This window comes from Humulus lupulus, chromosome 4 (assembly GCF_963169125.1).
Source record: "Humulus lupulus chromosome 4, drHumLupu1.1, whole genome shotgun sequence".
Classification (NCBI taxonomy): Eukaryota; Viridiplantae; Streptophyta; class Magnoliopsida; order Rosales; family Cannabaceae; genus Humulus; species Humulus lupulus.
Genome location: NC_084796.1, coordinates 6,615,694 through 6,634,058, shown reverse-complemented (window position 1 = coordinate 6,634,058; position 18,365 = coordinate 6,615,694).

Below are 18,365 nucleotides of genomic sequence, written 5' to 3'. Positions count from 1 at the left end.
TTCATCGTGTGGCGCCAATCAGTCAGATGTTTTTGCATTTGTCTTACCATGGCATCGTTGATTACTGGATTGTCTTCTGGATAAATGAATTTTTCCTAAAATCACAATTAAAATTGGAATTTGTTAAAATATTTTGAAGATAGACAAAATATTTAATAATGAGTTATTAAAGGTTTAAAGAATGCTTACAGATAGTCTCTTTCGAATAACTTCGATATCAGCTGGTTTTACTTGTTCCCAAGCTAGTGTAGTTGGGGGTACGGTGCTACGCAAATAACGAGCCATAGAATTGTTGAACCACTTGCCGTACTTTTGAATAGCTTTTCCAGTTTCTTTATCAAACTCTACTTTCAAATGAGTAACTTTTTTGATGGCCAGCTCCTTCTCGATATTGGCACCGTAATAAGCTCCCCTGCCTCTCTTGGAGCCACCACCTGTGTCATTACTTGTTTCGGCCATTCTACATTAAAATATTCATTAATTAACTAATTCAAATTATGTATGTCTATTGTTTTTTGTTATAAAATTAACATTTATTCATTATGGTATTTCCAAACCTACCCTATTCCGACCTAGTGGATCCCTTGGAGATAGTAAGAAGTCATGTACTTCTCCTCAGTTTTTTAAAATGTTTATCAAACATTTAAAAAAAATGAGGAGCAGTACATGAATACATTGTCTATCCCCAAGACATCCACTAGGTGCATCGCTATTATTTTTTGTTATTGAATTAACATTTTATTACTTATTGTCTTTCCTAACCTACCCTATTCCGACCTAGTAGATCCCTTGGAGATAGTAAGCAGACATGTGCGACTACACACTTTTTCAAAATATTTCATCAAACATTTTGAAAAAATGAGTAGCAGTACATGAATACATTGTCTATCCCCAAGGCATCCACTAAGTGCATCACTATTATTTTTTGTTATTGAATTAACATTTTATTACTTATTGTCTTTCCCAACCTACCATATTCCGACCTAGTAGATCCCTTGGAGATAGTAAGCAGACATGTGCGACTACCCATTTTTTCAACATATTTCATCAAATATATTGAAAAAATGAGTACCAGTACATGAATACATTGTCTATCCCCAAGGCATCCACTAGGTGCATCACTATTATTTTTTGTTATTGAATTAACATTTTATTACTTATTGTCTTTCCCAACCTACCCTATTCCGACCTAATAGATCCCTTGGAGATAGTAAGCAGACATGTGCGACTACCCATTTTTTCAACATATTTCATCAAATATATTGAAAAAATGAGTACCAGTACATGAATACATTGACTATCCCCAAAGCATCCAATAGGTGCATGTGTACCTATATCTAATACTATCATTAATTAATGATAATAAATAAACTTTTCATTGAATTAAATAAAAAGTTACATACACTTGTTTAAATTACATATCACTGTCCTCGTCATCACTAACTACAACATCATTACGAACATCACTATCACTATCACTATCGACTAGAACATTATCGTCATCCTCATCGTCTTCATACTCGACCAACGTGTCGTCTTCAAATTCAACTTCATCATCGACAACAAATTCATCTGAACCTTCGCCAACCAAATCATCAACGTTGTGCACTTCAGTGGCATTGACATCAACCCGATCATACTGAAGATTATCAAAAATTGGAAGTTCTACCCACAACTGAAATGAAGAAGAATTAACTTCTTGCAATATTGGTATATCATTTGTGGTCTCAGTATCATCAACATCGGAATTTGTGAAATCCCATACATTCCTTGGAATGTATTCATTAACGAGCCTCCAATCATCCCCATTTTTCACATCTCGAAGATAATACACCAACTTCGCTTGAGATGCGAGAACGAAAGGATCATCTTTATAACATTCTTCTTTCACATATACGCTCGTAAAATTGGATTCCACTTTAATTCTACTTGTATTGAACCATCTACACTTGAATAGGACAACACTGTAACCCATCAAGTAGGACAATTCAATTACTTCTTCCAAAACTCCATAGTAGTTCACTCCTTCCTCACTTGGCACCATTACACCGCAATTTTGTGTTTTAAGCTTCATATCACGACCACGAGTCACAAATTTCACACCATTCATTATCATCCCTGGATATGAATACACGGTGCCGCTTGATTTGTTTGCGAGAGCATACAATTCATTATTCACTTCAGTAGGTGTTGACTCATGCAAACCGTTCACCTATCAACATTAACATTGAAAGTTAGTTTTGGATTGACTAAGTGAGGTTTCAGAAAAGAATTGACTAATATACATACTCTTTCTTTGAACCACTGAGGAAAATCAGTTTCTTGTTGAACTTCAAGATTCAAGCCCCCCCGTCTTCTTAATTCATCCATATGCTCACTACAAATGAACAAAAAAACTATGATTTTGGCATTTACTCGGTATATAAACCAAACATCATTATTGAAAAAATACTAGAAAACACACCTAAGGTACTCCTTAATTTCGGCACAATTGTTCAAGATATACCACTCAGCCTTTTGCTTTAACTGCGGATTGAGGAGCATACTTGATTTCTTACCAAATGGACGACCAACAGCCTTATAAATAGAATATTCCCGATTTGGTTGGGATTCAACGCGATCGTCATTCCTCTCAGGTCGATTGAATCGAGTCTCAACCCCCCGCAGGTACATTGAGCAAAAGGTTAAAGCCTCGTTCACCACGTAAGCTTCTGCGATTGAACCTTCAGGACGTGCACGATTTCTTACATATTGTTTATAAACTCCCATCGAACGTTCAATGGGATACATCCACCTAAAGTGCACGGGACCGCCAAGAATTGCCTCTTTCGGAAGGTGCAAAACCAAATGCACCATAATATCGAAAAATGCTGGAGGAAATATCATTTCCAACTTGCATAAAATGGTGATAATGTCTGTCTCCATCTTCTCAAGGTCTTTCACATTCAAAGTCCGTGCACAAAGTTTTTTGAAAAAACCGCACAACTCAATAATTGGCTTCCGAACTTCCGGAACCAAAAACGACCTAAGTGCGGCGGGCAACAACTGCTGAAACAACACGTGGCAATCATGTGATTTCAACCCAGTTATCTTGCCATCATTGACATTGACATTCTTCGAAAGGTTTGCAGCAAAACCGTCCGGGAATTCAACTGACTTCACAAATTCACAGAAAACTCGACGCTCCGGGACACTGAGGGTGTAACTGGCGTGCGGTTTCTTCCACTTGTTTCCCTCTTTGCGGAGGTGGAGTTTTTCCCTAATTTTCATGTCTGCTAGATCAAGTCTTGCCTTGTCAGTGTCTTTAGATTTTCCCTCTAAGTTCAACAAAGTTCCCAAGACACTGTCGCAAACATTCTTCTCAATGTGCATTACGTCCAAATTATGCCTCAACAATAACTCCTTCCAATAATCAAGCTCGAAAAATATGCTCTTCTTCGACCAATTAAGTTCAATCGGAGCCCTTTTGCGTTTCACACCACCAAATTCTTTGTGTTTCCCAGGATGTCTAATCAGCAAATTCTCTAATTGCTTCAAAACATCATCACCGGAGTAATGTTTCGGTGGTGGCCTGAGTTCCCTGTTACCGTCGAATAGTGCTCGTTTGCTCCTCCATTCATGATCCATATCAAGAAATCTCCTATGGCCAATGTATGCAATTTTACTTCTAATCCCTACAGAGGGAGTTTCTTCATTGCATGTGGGACACGCCTTGTACCCTTTTGTGCTCCACCCAGACATCATAGCATAAGCTGGGTAGTCGTTAATGGTCCACAAGACTGCTGCACGCATATTGAACAATGTACTATTGTATGCATCTCTTGTCTCGACACCATTCATCCATAACTCCTTCAACTCGTCAACCAAAGGTCTCATATAGACATCGATATCTTTTCCAGGTGAAGAAGGACCTGGAATAAGAATAGACAACATTAATGACTGTGGTTTCATGCACTTCCACGGCGGCAAGTTGTATGGGACAAGTATTACAGGCCACATGCTGTAAGAGTTGCTCATGTTCCCAAAAGGATTGAAACCATCTGTAGCCAACCCAAGCCTAACATTTCGAGGTTCGGCTGCGAAAGATGGGTACAACTCATCAAGGTGCTTCCACGCCTTACTGTCAGCGGGGTGCCTCATCACACCATCTTCCCTTGGCCTTTTAGAATAGTGCCATCTCATATCCTCTGCAGTATATCTGGAACTGTACAGCCTTTTCAATCTCGGCGTCAACGGAAAGTACCGCATGACCTTATGGGCCACTTTCTTCCCGTTCCCACGATTATCTTGCCAGCGACACTCACCACAAACCGGACAGAATTCCAAATTCGCATTCTCCTTCCAAAACAGTGCACAGTCATGCTTGCAAGCATCGATGGACTCATATCCCAATCCAATACTCCGCAACTTTGCCTTCGCCTCATAGTTAGACTTAGGTAAAATTGTTCCGTCAGGCATAGCGTCGACTAACAATTCCAGCAAACCATCAAAGTAATGATTGCTGCACTTGTTAATTACTTTGAGATGCATCAGCTTCACCAAGAAGTTCAACGCGGAATACTTTCGGCAACCCGGGTACAGTTCACTTGACATCTCCTTAAATAAATTGTCATACTTGTCGCGATGTTGAGGATCATCTTGGGGAGGATCATTATAGTTTCCATGGGGAACGTCATCTTCAGCGTAAACATCCTCCAGGATATCCGCTATCTCATCTCTATCATGATCTCGTACCACAGCTGGTGGCGACGGCAGCGCCTCTCCATGGTAATGCCACACTTTGTAGGACTGTACGATGCCATTGTTGAATAAATGCATCGAAATTGCATTTATAGGCTGGAACTTAACATTCCCACATTTCTTGCACGGACAGCGAACCAAACCCCGATCGTTCAACTGATTTTTGGCGATATCGAAGAACTCCTTAACACCATTTCTATACTCCAGAGACCAACGATTCCTCGCACTCATCCAGCTTCTGTCGCTTGCCATCTTTAAGCGAAATAATTAAGAAAATATTAATAATTGTCTTAAAATAAGGGAAATGATAGTCAAAGTATTTCATGACTGTTTGTCTCCCTAATTATCACTAACTGATAATAATATCCTATCTCTGGCAAAAATAATTATTTATAGAGATATTTCCGGCTAAATTACTCAAACTTACAACTTACTAACACTTAAATGACACGTGACACCACATGATTGGTACACATTATTATTATTATTATTTTAAATAATTTTTCATAAAAAAAAAACATTTTTTATTTTTTATTTTTTTTAAAAAATCCAATTTATTGTTTTCCAATTTAAAGGTAACAAAAAATAATTTTTTTTTTCATTTTTTACAAAAAAAAAATCAAATTTGCTGCTTTTAATCAATTATTTAGGATTAAGTAAAAAAAATATTTAATCTTAAATTATTGCTTAGATTTTAAACAAAATTACTTAATCTTTAATTGAAAACAAGTAGACAAAATGATAAATAGGAAGATTTTAATAATAATAAATTAAAAATTTTGAGGATATTAACAATATAAAATTAAATTTTAAAAAAAATGTATTTTTCATACTTAATCTTAAGTTGAAAAAAATTTTGAATTTTTTTTTAAAAAATGTAAATTTTATTTTTTTGTTAAATTAAAAAATATTTTAAGAATAATAACAAATTTTATCAATCATGTACTGCCACGTGTCCGTTGACTAGTCTACTTTAACATTTACTTATTTATTACTTTTAATTTAAAATTAATTTAATTATACATTAATCTCCATTTTGTAATTTTTTATTAAATTCTTTAATTTGTATTGGATTATTTACTTAATCAATAATAATTTTATTATATTTATATTTTATTAAATCATTTATATTTTTAACTTTTTCAATTACAAAACATCTAATATTAATGTTAAAATTAATTATTAATTATTAATTATTATGATTGGTAATTTTATTTTATTTAAATTATAGTTAAAAATTATTTTTTTGATGAATTTTTAATTATACTTAAATATTTATTTAATTAATTATTAAACTTTTATTAATTTTACTAACTCCAACAAAAATTGGGCAGCATAACGACTATATTTCAAACTATCCCAAAAATTTAAAAACCTACAAATTAAACACATATATAACCAGAATAGTCCCAGAGCAATATACAGAACATTCTCATAACATGCACAACATAAACCAAGATTAATAACATATATCAAATCTTTCTATATCAGTAACATCAAAACAATTTATTTAGTAAATATTTATAAACAAATAATATTTAATATAAAAAATATAATATATTTTTTTTTAATATACATAATCTAATCTATTTTTTAATATACATATTAAGCATTAAAATTAAAAAAATATACATTCTCAAATCAAATTTTTTTTAATAAATACTAAAATTATATTTTCTTTTTCATTATTAATATCATTTTTTTAAAACTACACATTTATTTATTTTATAAACAGAAAAATATAATTATAATAACAAATATCACACACATACATTTATATTAATCAATTTCTACAAAAATTTAACATTAAATAAACATATATACACACCCATTTACAGAAATACATAAACATATATCCATATACAAACATATATACAGATATATAAAAAAAAAAAACCAAATTTAAGTATATATATATATTCAGATATAACTAATATATATATATATAACTAATATATATAAATATATACATATATATAAACTAATATATATAAATATATACATATATATATTCGGATATAACTAATATATATAAATATATACATATATATAAATATATACATATATATATTCGGATATAACTAATATATATAAATATATACATATATATATAATCATATATAAATATATATATATAAACCGAAATATATATAAACATATATAAATATATATATAAACTAACCTTTGCATTTGTTTCACCGAGAGAGTTACAACACACCTGTTCATAGGGAGAGAATAACAAAAAAAAAATACAATTACAAAACATAATATTGAGAAAAAAATCCAAAAATGTTAAAAAATTTCTCATTTTACTAACCTTGAGAGATGCTTCAATATATAACTTGAGCCACGGCGTGGGATTATGGGACACCGGTGGTCGGAGACTATCACAGAGGAGAGAGAGAGAGAGCTTACAAACTCAGAACAGAAATGGGGAAGAAGGAGGCTGCGGCTGAGATATATCGTTAAGACTTTTGCCGGCGCGTTTCGTTGCGCCGGCAAAAGTCTAAAAATGCGCCGGCAAAAGTGTTTAAGTAAACCCTAAAGTAAAACGATGTCGTTTTAATTATGTCGACTTTTGCCGGCGCGTTTTGTCACTTTTGCCGGCGCAACGAAACGCGCCGGCAAAAGTAAGCCCACCTACTTTTTATTTCAAACGTGTAAAAATTTAAAAACACGTTGACTTTTGCCGGCGCGTTAGGTGAAAGGCGCCGGCAAAAGTTTGTACGCTTATTTTGAAAAATCTGGCATTACTTTTGCCGGCGCAACCCCGACTTGCGCCGGCAAAAGTCATCTTTTCCGGCGTTAAATTGCGCCGGCATAGGGTTTGATTTTTGCCGGCGCAATTCATGAATTGCGCCGGTGAAAGTGATTTTTGCCGGCGCAATTACGAATTACGCCGGCAAAGAACTAGTTTCTTGTAGTGATATGTGTCACTTGGGCACTGTCACAAACATAGCATTTGTGACAGCTGGCAACTGACGCGCGAACGTTACCTTTTGTGACAATTCTGCACTGTCACCAATGATATGTTTGTGACAGTGTCCAACTAACGCAAATGATATATTTAAAAAATAAAAATTAGATTTGCTAAATTCCATTTTGCACAAAATCAAATCATATACATTAAAACTTCTAAAACAGATATGTCACACAAATTAACAACAAAATCTTACAATATACAAAATACAAAACCAGACAACACAAAAACTAAACTAAACACAAAATTTATAAACTTAGCAAGAAGAATTTACACTTATTATCTAGAATTTACAAACATAAATATACAAACAATAACCCCCTATGCCATCACCACGAAAAACACCACAAACCATCTGCCACAGTCTAAGTCTCTGGGAGCCACTCGCCACTACCATGAACCACCTGCAAACACAACTTAAAAGCAGATAGAAACCCAAATATGAATATAAATATATATATTTTATTTATTTTTTGAAAGATGTTTCTCATGTATTTACGAAGAAAAGAAAAAAGAAAGAAGATTTCAAGTTAGATATCAAGACCAATTTAGAGTTACTATCAAATTGCAAACTCAGATATGAATAAAGTTAAACACGATAAACCTAGAATTTTGCAACCCACTCCCACCACCATCTACAAGAAAAACAAAAATTTAGTTCTTGCAAAACTAAAGAAACAAAAAGAAAAAAAGAATAATAAAGAGAGAGTGTAATCTAGATCTAGTACCCCAACCCCCTAGCCAACTCCAAACTTAGGCCCATGAAACACTCCACCGTAGCCAACCTGCAACCCCGGGCCAACGATAACTAGCGACCCCAACCCCGCGCCTACCCACGAGAGAGAGGAAGGCGCTGGTTTGGAGTGAGAGAGAAAGAGATAGTGTTTAGGGATTTTAGGGTGAAGGAAAAAAGGGCTTCGACCCACTAATGGGTTTGTGACAATTTTTTATTTTTATTTTAATGTACATGTTTGTGATAGTGGCTCACTGTCACAAATGCTAAGATTTGTTACAATGCCCAACTAACGCAAACCTTAACATTTGTGACAGTTGCAACTGATGCACACTGTGCGAATAAACAACATCAGTGTAGTTGTTGACACCATTAACTCTATTGACTGACGCGTTTAACTAACATAAAATGGGGTTTTTCTAGTAGTGCCACCAATTTTTGAAAAATTATTAATAATTTACTATGTTGAAATCAAAATTCAACAATTTGTTTTACATGCTCACAAAAAAATCAAGCATATATGCAACTGACTGTTTGAACCCTGATTTTGATACCGTACATTATTCAGAATTTCCGAAAAGTTTTGGAATGCCTACTATAACTACAATATATATATAACTTCGTATAAAGATTTTTGGTTATAATTCTCCACATGCCAAGAACAAAAATACACAAACTAGTAGAAGTAAAAATGATGCCACTACCTAAATATTTCCCTATAAATTTATTAAATATATTAAGTGTGTATTTTGGATATGAGGTGGCATGCTAAACGTGGTACTTTCTGAATTATCTATTTTTTTTTTCATTTTTAACTTATAAAAGAATGATAGAGGAATAGCGTGTAATGATTGTAAAAATTTCAAACAATATATATCATCATAAGTGTAGTGGCTCTAGAAAGTTCAAACAACATATTTCATCAATATTATTAAATATTATACATATTGTATTCTATAATAAAGAAAATGCAAAAAAAATCTCTACTTAGATGAATCCCTATGACCACAAATTAATGGATTTGAGATCATACAGAGACCGACAAAGGTATGTACCATGCTTTGAATCTAGCTTTGAGTTAGATGACTCAGATTTGGAAGATACAAAACAAAAAAAAAATAGTAATGTAAAATTAAAAAAAAAAATATATATATATATATATATGTACGTCACACTATAAGAGATACATCAATATAAATATCACACCAAATTGATTGATTTTTTAAATGAACAACAACATCAACAATAATAATAAGAAGCAATTACATAATATAACTTAAATAATTTTATATATAATTTTTTATTATTATTTTTCAGTTATTATATTTATTGTATTAATAAAATTTTCCTTTTACTATATTAAAAAATTATTTTGAAAAAAAAAATATAAAATTTTCTAATCTAAAAGATAAATCACTATCTCAACATCCGTATATAAATGTATATTTTTTTTAATATAACATCACATATTTAGATAATTATTATAATGTGGGGGCAAGTTACTTGATATGAGATCTAAAAATTATAACTTATTACATATATTTAATTCTTATTTTAGCTTGCTCAAATTGATATATCATCATTTTTATGACCATATAGAAGTTATTCCAACCAATTATGAGATTTCCTTAGTTGCCAATGTAAGAGCACTCCCATAAATTACTTCACTACTTTATCCTTCTAATAAATTACCAAAATCTCACTTTCTCTATATTACATCATACATCAACTTTTCTATAGTTTTTGTACATTTAAATATTTTATTTTTAATATTTTTTGTATTTATCTTAAATATTATCTCTCACTATCTTTTAATATTAATAAAATATATTTTGAGCAATGAGCATTGCTCTCCAAGTGTAGAGTAGCTATACTATTTATTATTGTAAAAAAAGGCAAAATACATTAAATGCATGTATGGCTATTTACTACTTCCTTTCTCTATTTAAAAGAAATTGGGGTTCTAAATCACCTATTAGGAGTGTTCAAAAACTTTGTTCTCAAACTAACTCCTCAAATGATGATATATTAGCTACAAGAATCTCCATTTATCTCTATTCTACTTACTTTTCAGCACATATTTTTACTTATGATACGTACCATAAATCACCTTTTGCATATTATGAAGAGATGGTCGCTTGTTGTAGTGATGAGAACATAATAAGTTCCTTTCTAGGCATTAAGATTTTACTTTAATAGATAACAACAAATTTATGTGTTGATCAAAGTAGACACATGAATCATAACTACTTTTAGTGAAACTAAACTTAGTAATGAACTCATCAAATATGATATTTCACTGTCTTGATGCTTGTTTAAGCGCGCCCATACAATGATCTTTTCAATAAACAAACTTGTTTAGGATTACCATTGTCAAAACCTTCAGGTTGCCTTATATATTTCTTCTTCTGCCATGATTTCTCAAATTAAAGTTTGTTTAACAACTAATGAGAATATCTCATTATAATCAATCCCTTTTTGTGTGAATTTTTTAGCCACAAACCTAGCCTTGTATGTTTCACTTTCAGCTCCAAGAATACATTCTTGTCTTTTTAAAAATCAATTTACATCTTACTAGTTTTTTTCCTTGTTTGTTCACGAAAACCGAAGTGTTGTTCTTCCTTAAAGAGAACATTTCTTCTTGCATTGCTTGTGTTCGGAGCTTGCATCCAGGACTATTTACAACATTTTGAAATTATGTAGGGCCTGAGCTAATTTTTTCTTCAACAACAAAAGAGCATATGCTATAAAATTAGAATGCTCTAATTTTTCTTCTTCCCCTATCTCTATCAAGTTGATAGTTATTCAAGTCAGTTTGGCCTTCTTGACTTTGAAAAGGTTCCTGTTCACTCTGTATAGAATTAATATGATCTTATATGATTAGTATAAATTAGTGTTGTTATGGAATCTTGTATGAACTTATGATATGATTTGTTATGACTATATGATTGCTTGTTTGCATTTTTCTGACTGGGCTTAGAACTCACTTCTTATGGTGAAATTGTGCAGATAATTGAGGATAGAATAACCGGTAGCGAGTGAGACCTAAATAGTTGTGGTGGTGTATTCGTGAGGACTATGTAGCCGTTGGAATGATCAAGGGCCTATGATTTTGATTATGAAGCATTTTCCTTTAAAGTATTTTTATTTCTTTAAATTTGAATGCTACACGGTTAATTTTGTTAAAGACCTTATTTATTTTGTAAAAATATTGGATCCCTTTGCTTTATAATATTTTCTTAAATAAATTAGCAACATTTATGTTTATAATTTAACCCTGTATTCTCGATAATATTATAAGAAATTAGGGTGTTACATTAATTATATCCGGACAGGCAAGTTTAAAGACTTAACAAAAGAAATTTAAAAATAAATCATTAATTATAAATATTTAGTTTTCTTAAAAAAATTTATATCACATAAAGTATATTTAGATCATTATTACCATGTAGGAGCAAATTACTTAACATGTATGGGACCTAGAGAAATATCTATAAATCATTACAATATGTTTGATTCATATTTAAACTTGCCCGAATTAAGGTCACAAGTTTTTATGACTATATAGAAGTTAAGCACAAAATGGATAATCATGTTATTATAGTGCATTATCCACGTACATTTATAAGATTATTTAGTCATCCTTCAAAATGGATAATCATGTTATTATAAAATGAACTAGCATAAATTTTTTGAAAGAGAAGAACAACATAAACATACTAAGCCATTACAAATGAAAAAAATAACCATCTTCTACTAAAAATCTAATAAGATCCTTGCAAATAAGCCTCTTTGTCATGTATAAGAATATTTAATTTTCCATAAATAGTAGTTTTGACAATTTACCACAAGAAGGGTGACAAAAGCACCATTCTTGAAACTTAAAACAAGGTTAACACTAGAGAAAAACTTAACAAACCCATAAGTCACATATCAGAAAACTCAATAATATTGATGACCCACAAAACAAAATCAGATGAAATCCAACCGTAATTAGTAAAAGTTTATACAATAGGAGAGTGAGCTAAATTAAAAGATGCAACCCTACAAAATTAATACAACCACTATCAACTTGCAATCTTCAAACTGATAACACAAAATGCAAAAATGTTGATCTATATATATTATTAGTCTTAATATATTATTTTCATCCATATTGATATATATATATTTATATATATATATATAAAAAAAGAGAATTCTTTAATAGGGACTTCATTTTAAGCCTTACTGGTGGGGCTCTCAGTGTTATCGATCCGTGAATAGTTTTCAGCGCGATTTTTTTTTATGACCGTATATATTATAGCTATTTAGAGCATCTTGCAAATTTTCAGAAAATTCCGAATAGTTTACAGTACCAAAAACTAAGTCCAAACATGTTGTTTTCCACGCACATAAAAAAATTAGTCACGAGTGCAACATGTTTGAACTTAGTTTTCGGTACTGTAAACTATTTGGAATTTTCTAAAAATTTGCAGGATGCTCTAAATAGCTACAATATACATGATCATAAAAAAAAATCGCGCCGAAAACTATTCACAGGTCGAGAACACCGACAGCCCCACCGATAAGGCTTAAAGTGAAACCTTATTGGAAAATTCTCATATATATATAGTTCTTTTCTTCTTTATATATGCCATTTTCATGCATGATGTTTTTATATATATTTGATTCTTTGTTTTGTACTCACTAATTTCTACAATGAATTTGTAACGTCCCATATCCCTACGGTTGTTTCCTAGAATAACGACTGATCCTGTAAACAAACACGAGTCTTTTCGGCGTACTTTGTCATCAATCGCACATTTTCTGGGAAAACTTTACAGGAGGTCACCCATAATGAGACTACTTCAGGTCAAACATGCTTAACTTTAGAGTTTTTTTCAGTAGCTCATCACTTGAGACCTATTCAGACCATTTTTTGAGGAATTTTTTGTATTTGATTTTTTTTTTTGGAAAGGGGATTTTTTGTATTTCAAAGTTTTTTTAGTGCATATATAGATGATGTCCCCTTTTTGTAGCCATCCCACCCATCATTCTTTTAATCTTAAGTCTCTCTTTTGGTACAAAATAATGTGACACATTGATTTGAAATTATGTTTTTCATATAAGAAAATGTACATTTATAACCATTAATGATTATGATGCAATTCGATATATATATATGGGGGAATTTTTTTATAGGGGCTTCACTTTAATCTCTACCGGTAAGATTCTCAGTGTTTACAATCCGTGAACAGTTTTCGGTGCGATTTTTTTTATAACCGTGTATATTATAGCTATTTAAAGCATCCTGCAAATTTTCAGAAAATTCCGAATAGTTTACATTACTGAAAACTAGGTTCAAACATGTTGTTGCACGGGTGACTAATTTTTTTTATGCGCATGGAAAACAACATGTTTGAACCTATTTTTCGGTACTGTAAACTATTCGAAATTTTCTAAAAATTTGCAGGATGATCTAAATAGCTACAATATACACGGTCATAAAAAAAAATCACGCCAAAAACTATTCACGAATCGAAAAATACTGAAAGTCCTATCAATAGAGCTTATAATGAAGCCTCTATAAAAAAATTGTACTCTGTTAATATATATATATACACAATATATAAAGATGGAGTGAGTAAATGCACCATCTAAAAGTAAATTTTAAGGGATGAAGAAAAATCATGAGTTATGACCAAGCTAGGCTACAAGAAACATTCCTACATTCATGCACCTTACTCTAGTTTTGAAAAGCATTTGCTATAATTGAGAGGCTATTAATGCCATTAGACTGTTCGATCATGTTGATATTGAGTCTAATTTTCACGAGTGATGGAATTTATTATTAATCACTGAATTGCATTTTTTTCAATTTTCCTCACGCTAATTGAATAAAGGGTAATTTGTGAAGATAATTCTTTTTTTTTTTAAATTATTTTATATTTTAACTTAATTTTGATAATTTTTTATAAAATTATATTAGTCTAAAATTTTGATCTATTGTCTAAAAATTTATACGAGCTGACTAAATTTTTTTATTAATTGTCTGAAAAATTCCAACCATATTTAGAGTGTCTGAAATCAGTTTACAAAAAAAAATTATCAAAATTAGGGTATTCTCGATAATTAATTACATGTACTACCAGAATGACAAATATGACAAATTTTATTCGTGAGTGAGAAACGTATTGGTCTTACGTGTGTTGAGGTAGGCATGAATACTACGTATGTTTTAAATCTATATTGTATATTATACAATAAAATATAATTATTTTTGAGTAACAATAAAATATAATTTTGGACCAAACTAATTTTGTTACTATAAAAAGGTTATAATTGAAAGTCATTTTTTCACAAACATATTTGTTTATTTATTTATTTTTTTGTGTACAATTATGATAAACTCTTTTCTTTTCTTTTTTGTCTTTCTCGTTCTTGTTTCCTTTATATATTTCCAGTTGCTTATATTATTATTTATTTATTTACTTTTGTCATCTTTTGTTTTCTTTCCTGGCCTCTCATTATATAACACCTATTTTAACTCTAATTCTATAGAAAAAAGAAAGTTTGTTTTAATTTTTTTTTCCTTTTGACGGCATAGGAGTCTTTCTCACAATTACTTTAACTAAATAGAGTCAACTAACCTCTAAAACAAGATTGTTCAATAAAATCAATGTTCATATTAGAAAAAAAAATATATAAAAAAAACCATACAAAAAGAAATATACTATTACTATTAACCAGTTTATTCATATTACATCATATCAAAAAGATAATTATCCATATTTAAAATTTGTTAATAAAAAATATTAAATGTATTGTTTATTGCGTTATTATATTATATTGTTTGACACATGTAATTTATTAATATTGTTAAAATATGAAAAAAAAATTATAAAATTTATATAAAGGCTTTTGAAATAGAGTTTTACTCACAAGTTAAATAATATATTTTAAAAAATATTTTATGTTTAGTTTAATAAAATAAATTTTAAATTTTTTATAAATAACTTTTATATTTATATAATTATTATTTTCTAATAATTTTAAAAATTTAAGAAGAAATATAATATTATTTTATAAAATTAAATAATTATTGATATACTACAAATTTTTTGATTGTTGTTATTTCAATTAATTAAAAACTTAAAAAAGTAATAGTAAAAGTTAATTATTTTCATATATTCCAAGTCACTTCATTAAACAAAAATATTATGAAAAGTATATTCTTTAACCAACATAATAAATCTACACTCCTTGTAAAAAAAAACATAATCAATACACAAAATATTACAAAAACAAAACCATAATACAGTATAGATTGTAGTAGCATGCCTTCACGTGTCCCTTGACTAGTGTTTGTCTTCTTTTTCACCTTTTATTTTATTTATTTATTAAAAAAAATTGTCTTTTCGTGACCTTTTAATGGTTAACTTTGAGTCACATCAGAAAACACAATATTAATGACCCACAAAACAAAATCAGATAAACTCTAACTGTAATTAATAATTATACAATATGAGCGAGCTTAATTTAAAATAATTTATAGTAAGTAAGGATATACAGATGTTTTGGACTCTGTATTTTATTATATTATTTGTTTGGATTATGTGTTTTGATAAGTTATCTTTTAGATTCTATATTTTGTAAAATAGTTAAAATAGAACTCTAAACTTAATTTTGATGAAGAAAAAATTGAATATAACAACATAATTTTTAAGCAGAATAATTTTATTTTTATTCTTGATTATTAATTTGGTAAATTATTTGTGATTTTAGTTGAGAAAATATTGACCAAAATCAGGTATAGAGTTCTATTTTAACCATTTTACAAAATATAAAGTCCAAAAACTAATTTATCAAAACACAAAATACAAACAAATAATGATATAAAACACTTGTCAAAAAAAATATTAACCCTTAAAGTAATGATTCAGCCCCTTCTAAAATTAAAAAACCGTATACACAGAACACCTCATAAGAAAATCTAGCCCCGTCCGTACACAAAAACATAAACATTTTGGCAATGAATTAGAACCGTCGAAAAGGGATATTATTTTGAATGGTTCATCCAAAACTGCCAAAAACAGTTTAGTACTGCGAATGTGATGAAGGTATCTATCAAAGACGACTTTTTAAAGTTTTGTTTTCTTGTAATGATGCACCACGTTTTTGTACAATTCTACTGTATATATTATATATGTATAAATATAGTAATGGCCACATATATATGTGTGGACACTGATATATAGGACAATTTTTTATATTGGGGGCAAAATTTTAAGCTTTATTGGTAGGGTTTTCAATATTTTTCGACTCGTGAATAATTTTCGGTATGATTTTTTTATGATTGTGTATATTGTAACTATTTAGAACATCTTGTAAATTTTTAGAAAATTCTGAATAATTTACAGTATCAAAAACTAGGTTCAAACACGTTGATTTCCACGCACATAAAAAAAATTAGTCACGCGTGCAACATGTTTGAACCAAGTTTTCGGTACCGTAAATCATTCGGAATTTTCTGAAAATCGCGTTGATGTTCTAAATAGCTACAATATACACGGTCATAAAAAAAATTCGAGCCGAAAATTGGTCAAAGGTCGAGAACACTGAGAGCCCCACCGGTAGAGCTTAAAGTGAAGCCCCTATAGGAGAATTCTCATATATATATATATAACTTTTGTAGTTTTAAAAGGGGTTTATACTTTTTTTAGACCCAGTATTTTGTCTCATTATCTGCTTGGACTCTGTGTTTTAACAAATTACTTTTTGGACCCTATGTTTTCTAAAATAGTTCAAATAGATCCCTAAACTCGATTTTGATCAAAGTTTTTTGAACTAAAATCACAAATAATTAATCAAACTAACAATTTAGAACAAAAATACAGTAATTCTGCCTAAGAATTGTGTTGTTATACTCAATTTTTTGTTTATCAAAATTAGTTTTATGAGCCTATTTGAATTATTTTACAAAACATAAGGTCCAAAAAATAATTTATCAAAATAGAAGGTCTAAACAAATAATGAGGCAAAACACATGATCTAAAAAGGTATAAACCATTTTAAAATAAAGTAATAGTTGATAAATTTTTACCAAATGAAATTTGTCTAAAAAATTTGATTAGTTATCTGAAAATTTTCTACCAGCTATCTGGTGTGTTGAAAGTTATTTTGTAAAATATTATTAAAATTAGACCAAAAAGCAAAATAATTTCCGAAAATAAATCATTTTACTAAGAGACACTTTAAAATTCTATATGTGTGCAAAATAGAATAGTATAATTATATCGATAGGGTAATGATTATTCAGACTAGTAATATACAATCTTGATATAATTTTTTTTTTCTTTTTAATGCTATCATTTGGGTTTAGCTCGTTGTGGTAATTTTTTTCCTAGAATATGTAACAAAAATTGCTACTCTTTATAGCCTCTTTTGGTTCTCCTTATTGTACCAACATAAAATCGTTTGATTTGTTTTGTAGTCCTCGTTTTATATATCTATGAAGATTTAAGTGACTAATATATATACAATTATTTTCTTAAAAAAACAAATAATAGAGAGAAAAGACAGAACTATCTACTTATATGTACCAAGTTTTTTTTAGAAAAGACTGTATAACTTTATTGGTGGGTTCTCAGTGTTCTTAACCCATGAACAGTTTTGGACGCGATATTTTTTATGACTGTGTATATTGTGGCTATTTAGAAAATCCTGCAAATTTTCAGAAAATTCCGAATAGTTTACGGTACCGAAAAGTAAATTCAAATATGTTGCTTTCTACGCGCAAAAAGAAAAAATAGTCACGTGTGCAATATGTTTGAACTTAATTTTCGGTACTGTAAACTATTCGAAATTTTCTAAAAATTTACAAGAAACTCTAAATAATTACAACATATACGATCATAAAAAAATCGCACC